A 7,724-nucleotide genomic window follows, 5' to 3' on the forward strand; every position below is an offset into this window, starting at 1 on the left:
AAGATCAAGGAGGAAAACATCTCAGGAATAGATATTTCAGTAAGAGCCTATAGGTGATAATTAAAATCACTTAAGCATAAAAGAATTTAATCCAAATAGATGTGTGAGGAATGTAGCATTTACCTGCAACTTGCTGATAGTGTCTGCTTCAACCACCTCTTTATACTTGCAATCTTCTCTCTTAACTAGAAAGAAGATTAGCAGATGTGTTTATGCTCTAGAAGGTATTGAAGAAACAGAAGAAAGACATGGAAGAGATAATAATTATCCATAGATTCACACAGAGAACGAAGAGGATCACGGGGACTAGTCATTTTCATTTGTCGACAGGCCAAAAACTAAGGGGATTAGCCTGCAGCAAATTAGATTAAATATCAAGGAAAAATGTGAATTAGTCATGGAGGGAGTATTTTAGAATCAACATCATGAGACTATTTAAGGCTAAACTTCCTAAAGCACAGCTGGAGATGGTTTAAGGTTGATTTAAGTCTCCCATCACAAAAAGGATAGTGGAGCTCACTAGGAACAGGCTCCTCTTGTGTTCCAGCCATGGGCAGTCTTTTGAACTTCAGTGTGGGTTTTCTTCTCCCTTTTGGAAAGTGACAACCTGGTCGACTAGCCCTCTTCCCTCCTTCATGCTTTAGCCCATTAGCTGTACACTTCTTAAACAGCTTTCTCATTTGCACCTGAGGAAAGGCAGACCTCTGGAAGTCTGCTGTTCTCCCTGCTTTGCTAGGGAGGAAGTGGAGATGTTCATTCATAAAGGCATGGCATTTTCTGCAAGATATATGAGTAGTCACAAACTGAGCTTCTTTAAGAACAGGCTTTTGGAGAAAAAGCCAAAGTAACACTTATTACCCCACGAAGAAAGAAACCCAGCTCAGTGACTGAGAAGTGCTACACATTCCTTTGGGAAGAGCCACATCACTTCTTCCCAGGCTTTATTTAACGCTTAAGGCGACTATTATTTATCTCTGCTGACAAAGTTGCAAAATCACCTGGTCAGGTCCTCACTGGCAGCATAACACCCCCCCGCTCCCCCTTCCTTGGGCTGAGCGTAGATAGTGCGTTGCTTTCATCATGCCAAGGGTTTCCTGGTGGGAAATACATGATGGGCACTCAGCCTGTCCCAAGGCGGCAGAGCCTCCAACACCCCAGGGAGCACCGAGCAGTGCTTCCTAATCCCGGAGTGCCCTCTAGTGCTGACAGCACGGTGCGGCTCCCGCCCTGCCGAGGGGAGCGGGTCCCAAACATGGCACCCCCTTGGGCATGGCCTGAGCCGGGCTTGTCCCAATGGAATGGGAATGATAGCAAGATAACACGTGGGGCTTCACATCTGCCTTGCAAGGTGGCTCATTAGGTACCCACCCCTGTGCAAATAAGTACTGGCCATAAGTACTCCTACTTTTGCCGTAGGGCACTCCTATTTTACCTTAATTTTCCATAAAGCAGTTAAATATGGAAGATACAAAGTGTTGGGCAACCCACACTTGCAATATTTTTGAAGAATAACCCCCAAATCCTTTTAATTTATGGACACAATATTATGTGAACTCATTAGAATCTGAAGACATATTCACTAAATTTGAACAGGGCAGCTTGCTCTTCATAAGGGTGTCACTGTGTTGCTCAGCAACTTGTGTACCTGGGACTGTTTGACCTAAAAGACAACGACTTGGATATATGTGATGCAAACAGACTAAAAGGAACAAGGAAAAGGTTTTTAGTTCTTCTCTACCTCCACTTCCCTTGTATTGTAATTTAACTTCCCAGCTGATGGGAATTTTACTTTTAAATGACAAATGTGAGGCAGCTTTATAATATCGGTCATTACCAGGTGACTTTCTAATATGTAGGTCTCCTAAATTCCTAGTAAAATTAAGACAAGACTATGTATTTTGCATTAAGTCTACTGCTGGAGAAATATTGACAAACCAGTAAGTCTATCAGGGACAGCAGGGCACAGAAATCCGTGTGACATGCTACCTGTGGAACATGCCACATCTGCTGTTAGAAAGTCTCTATGTGTTTGAGTTCTCTTTTTAAAAAAGATACTATTACCAATTATGACCATTGTGGAAATAGACTTGGGCTATCGGTGCAGATCCTATTGTGGTTTTACAGATAGGAAGATGGAGTTATAAATAGGCTCAAGTGGCTCAAGGAAGTTAGTGACAGGCCTGTCTGTCTGTCTGTACATTGGTGGAGAGCCTGAATGGGATCTTCAGAGAAGAGCCTAGGTGATCTCTTTTGAGAAGAGTTTTATATCCTGTCTCAAAAGATTTGCCAACACTGAATGCACTGGTCTTTTAATGACTGAGGAAATTATTGACAACATGTATTCAAGTACTTCTCTGGTAGGAATTTCCATTTTGTGTTATCTTCAGAGTGAGTCAGCCCACATCATTCCATTTGTTTCTTTACTCGCTGTTGTGAGTGAGGTCTGCTACTGCAGATGGGAAACAAGGAACCAAGAAATGGTTATTTAACAGGGCAGATCCTCAGAGGGAATAAATCATTTAGGAGTAGATGAAGACATGATATTTACCCTCACCGAGAATTTACTCCCATCTGTGTATTCGGTACCAAAATGTACTGGAAGGTTTTTATGGTCTTGTTAGGAAACACTTTCTGGTATTTGAACTAGTATTAAAAAAATAAGTAAATTGATTTTGATATAGTAAATATTTTCAAACACGAAATCTACCACATATTAAATCTTTTTAGCAGCAGAAGTTAGTTGTCTCAAGAAGGTAAGAGCCTCTTGGGGAAGAAGGCCATCAAAACTGGTAATAATAATGATGAACATTAATATGTTATTGTTGATTTAAAATGGATATTCTTTTTCCTGTATTTGAAATAAGTGCCTCACATTAGATTACTATCTAATCTGTTCCTTGGAATAACAGAGGGAAACTACAGCTTTAGTGCTGATGTGTGACAGCACTTCTCTTTGCTGGTGGAACTGAAATTAACCAAGTAATTTATTAAGGGAAGGGCTTTACATCACATGAGACTTGAATTACATCATGTGAAACACTGAAGCAGTTTCTTAAAATATTTTTCTTTGGCATGCTCTAGAATTTCTTGAAGAAATAAAAGTCTTTTTAAGTGTCAAGAGGTCCACTGGCTTTTGAAATTTGTGGAAAAGTGACAGCTAGGTTGAAGTGACTCAGAACTGAGTTCAGAGATTCCTATTAAACCTAATGTTTAATCTATTTAAAATAAAAAATTTTGCTTTGATTTTGGTTATTTTAAAAACAAAACAAAACATACTGTTTTACTTTGACCTTGTTTTTTTTTTATTTCTTCTGAATCTTTGGTATATCTTCTGACATAAAGCCAAAGAAAGTCAATTAGAGCTCCAGACTAACTAATTTGGTGTGGCAGAATAATGCCCTTTACAGTTGCTTTGCAAATACTCTTCTTGCAACCATCTTGTTTATGGGAAATTCTGGAAAAATAGCAAAATAACAAACCAAGAAGCTTTGTTCAAGCATTTATTTTTTTTGAGTGATAGCTTCATCAACTGAAGTCAAGTGCTTCTGCAGAAAGTATGTCAATCTGTACATAGCTATAGGAAAGAAAGGCTCAGGTCACTAAATAATTTCTGTGGGCTTTGGGTATCTTCTGTTGATGGCAATACTGTGAAAATGTTGGTAATTAATATTATTTACAAAGGAAGAGATTTAAATTGCTCTATTATCTTTAGCAATTAGTGTCCTCAGATTTCAGCTCATAAAGTTTTTTTTTATGAGTTGGCCCTAAAGCATGTACAGACCAGACCTGCTTTCTCTAAGATTTCTAAAATGTTGCAGACATAGTTTTGTGGATGTTATTTGCTTGTTTTGGGCATCTGGAATGCCATGTAAAGTTTGTTTCCTCTCTCTGAAATGACATGGTTCAAGATTTTAAAAATAAGCGATATGCAAAATTTTACTTCCAAATATAATGATTTAAAAATGCTGAGCAGTTCCATTTGGTGCCAGAGAGCTCAGTGCTTCAGAAAAATAAAATTACTTATTTTTCAACCTAAATTTAGACACCTTCATTAAAACCCTCTGATAAACGTTCCAAAGGAATAAGTTAATAGTTAATTATCACCCTTACACTTTGGTTTAAAAAGAAATATTTTGTGTAATGACAAATCTGGGAAAAAAAAAATCCTACAGATATAGCTACTTTAAAATGTGAAAATTATTAGAAACCAGTGTGAAGGCCACCTGGAAGCATTTCTTAACAGAGATAGATACAACAAAAAGCAGAATGGTAAGAGCAAAGGCAAGGCTCAAGTTGTTTATTCCTAAGCAAACAGGAATTCTTCAACAAATGGTAGTTTTGCCAAACTGAATGAAATAAAAAGGAGAGAAAGATGAGAATTTAGAGATGTGGGAAACCTATGAAACAAATAACCAGAGATATGGAAGACCAAATAAAGCTTAAGTCATCAATAAAGTGAAATCAGAAAACCTGCATGAAAATCTGTAAGTTTGCTGAACTATAGTTAAGGATGGTGAGTACTGCAGTATGGTGAAAGATTTGTCTCAGTCTTCACCATATGAATTAATGGTGAATATATTTTTCTGTAACTTATTCTTTCTAAGGAACAAAAATAAAGGATGTTACAAGGTCAGGGTGCTGATACCTGGAGATACTGAAATAATATTCACATATTTTTAATCCAGATCATGTTTCATTTGATAAATCATAACTTCTCTTTAAAAAAAAAATCCCCGAACAAGTTAACAAAAATGTAGTGAAGAACAGGATGACATTTAAATTGAATTTTCTTTTCAGAAAATGCTTCATGCCTCATGAGAGGTATGACTGAGGAGAATATGACTGAGAGGTATGACTGCAAGACAAGAAAACCTCAACAAAGTAAGATTAAATGGTTAAGTCTTAGTATGGGCAAAGGTGAATACTGTAGTGCCTCAGTCTCCCTCTCTAAATACATGTGTTTATATGCATATTTTTCTTGAAAAGTAGGTGAACACTATATGAAAAATATGCAGTAGACAAAGTGATCCAGGTTAGCTTGGATGAGAGATGACTGAGGAACTCGGAGGGACAAAAGCATACTAAAGCATGGTAGAGTGGAAGCTGAAAAATATTACTGAGTAATGCAAGACAAAGAACACAGAAAAATAATTTAAAAAAATAGCCTTAGAGATAAAACAATGTGTTATTGCTATTTTAAGTGGAGATCAAAGTAAAAAGAAATATGTTAGAAATCAAAAGAAAAAAAAAAGCCTTAGGATAAACCAATTCAACGAGTTAAAAACAGCTCTCAGTCTCAGTTACGGGTGAAATTTTAGTGCTAGAGAAGTAAGCGGAAGAAAATATCCTGCTGACAACTTTAGTGCTAGGAATTCACTCATTTCATTTATAGTTATGCTTTACTCGCAAGAATGTTAAAGATGAAGGCCAAGTTCATCATGCAGCTGCATTAGCACTGTGGCTGTTACAAATTTCACCCAGTGAACCACTGGTCTAGTCCAACATTATTAATCTTCTGGGAAAGTAAGCATTTGCTAAAACCCAGTTTAAAAAAAAGGGAACTTATGCAAACATGTCACAATTAGAAATGCTCAGTGAATATTTATGATAAATATATTGAAATGTGTGGAAAACTTTATTAATCTGTCACTCAGTTTTCATGACAGGATGACATTTGCATTCATAATTTATCTATTTTTGAACTTAAATGCATGGGTCTAGTTGCATTTACCCTATCTCTATTATTTTATAAAACTGCCATGTTTATTAATAATTGTGTAGTTTAATATTTGTAGTGTGAGTTTTACAGAAACATAGCACCCCAGTAGCTGCCACTAATATTACCTTATAAAGCTGAAAATACAAAGTACTTTATTTTATTTTTAATGTAATGACCGGGAGGCAGTAGGTGTGGAGCTGAATGCAAAGTACGTGAGTCATTTCAGTTCCCCAGTGATTTGTATCATCTCTCTGCTCAATACTGATCCCTAGCCAGGCTGTTGGCTTTACTTCACATTATGTGGCACGGCACACACAGCTCATAACAGAGCTCTTAGTGACTCAACTTCTACCAGGGAAAAAACGGACACAGTTTTAGCCTTGATCTTGCCAATACCACTGCTGCAGCGTGTAAAGTAGGCACTACCTGGCTTTCTTCTAAGGCAGCCTTCTGAACAGAAGGAGCATAGCTACCAGAGAGCAAAAATGGCTACTGCATTTCAGCCAAAGCAACAGAGAGATCACACCTTCCTCTTTCTTTTGGGGTTGCAAGAATAAGAGTTGTGAGATAAAAAAGGGAAAATGTAAGCATATGGTGACACTATCAGACTTCAGGAAAGCTGGCAGTGCTCTCTAGAGAACCAGTTCCCCTTGGTCCCTTTCGACCCTGCAGGACAGCAGCCTCTGGTGCCTATCAGCAGAAAAATGATGCTGCTCTGCTTCTTCACCAGGTGAGAGCAGTGCTCCGGGGGAGGGGGTGAAGCTCAGCAGAAGAGGAGCTTGTTTATCTTAACATGCATTTCAGGCTGTGAGTTCACCAGCATAATGGCGTCCGCTGGTTCCTGTAAAGTTTGTAAGAGCTCCTAATGTGCATTTTTTGAACTGATTTCAATTAGTGGGAAGCTCCCTGTGTGGGAAGCCCAACTCCTGGTGAAGTTGGACAATGCCACTTGCAGAAGTCATGCTTTTTTGCCTATACAATTTTCAGCTTCCACTTAATGTAATATCTAGCACAGTACAAAGGCTTTTATTCTAAGACTTAGAGGATAGTCTGTGGGGTATAATGTACTGTTAGCTACCAAAACAAACCACCTCACTGGTTCTGAGGAGAGGCTTGTAATAGCACCATTTGTTCAAATACTGGAATAAAAATAAAGCAGTTAATCTAAGGAGTACTGACAGACAAAAAGCAGTAGCAATAAAAGCTAATTGTCTGTTAGCTCCAGGTATATTTTTATTGAGTGTTTCAATCCTAGCCTAAAAGCATATATTAAGAAAAGGCTCTGCTATCTTCACAAATCAAGCAGTAACTGGAGCAGGCTGCAGTCTCATTTCTCCATATACTTTCCTTCCCAGTCCAACCCTCCTTCAGCTGTCTGCCTCCATTTTGAGGATCTTCTAAAACCTTTGTGTAGGTTCCATCCACTGAAGCTGTTCTCAGTAGCCAACAACCTGCAGTAACAAGGTGATTTCCTGATGTCCCCACTTATATCTAAGGAAGTATAGGTTTAAGGAGGAGGTCACTGTAGTTCGTATGTAGAAAGAAGAGGCAGCTCTTTGAGGCAGCAGTTTGATTTTTTTTCAGTGACAGAAAACATATTTTTCACAAGGTAAGTAGCAAAATCAAGGCTTTCATTAATTATTTGATGTGCTTTGTGTATGACACACGTTAGACATTTGCTTAGTAGGCAGAGGACCTGCAGATTTTCTGATATGCTCTTGTGTCTAATTTAGTTTGATGCAGCCTTTCTGCCTGGTCCCCAAGAAATTAGTTTTTTAAGATGAGATTCCCCAAGTCATTTCCTATCATCTGGGACCCCAACCCAGGAGCTCTGGGTTTCGCTTATTGGAGCCCTCTCAGGTTTTCCAATAATTTGTTTATTCAACCAACAACAAAGCCACCGGCTTCAATGATTTTAAGCTTTAACCCTTACCTTGAAATAACAGGGCTTTGTTTTTTCTGGTATATTTATATTGATTATTAATAATAAATACATTATTTGGTT

Source organism: Pseudopipra pipra, chromosome 3 (genome assembly GCF_036250125.1).
Source record: "Pseudopipra pipra isolate bDixPip1 chromosome 3, bDixPip1.hap1, whole genome shotgun sequence".
In the NCBI taxonomy this organism is placed as follows: domain Eukaryota; kingdom Metazoa; phylum Chordata; class Aves; order Passeriformes; family Pipridae; genus Pseudopipra; species Pseudopipra pipra.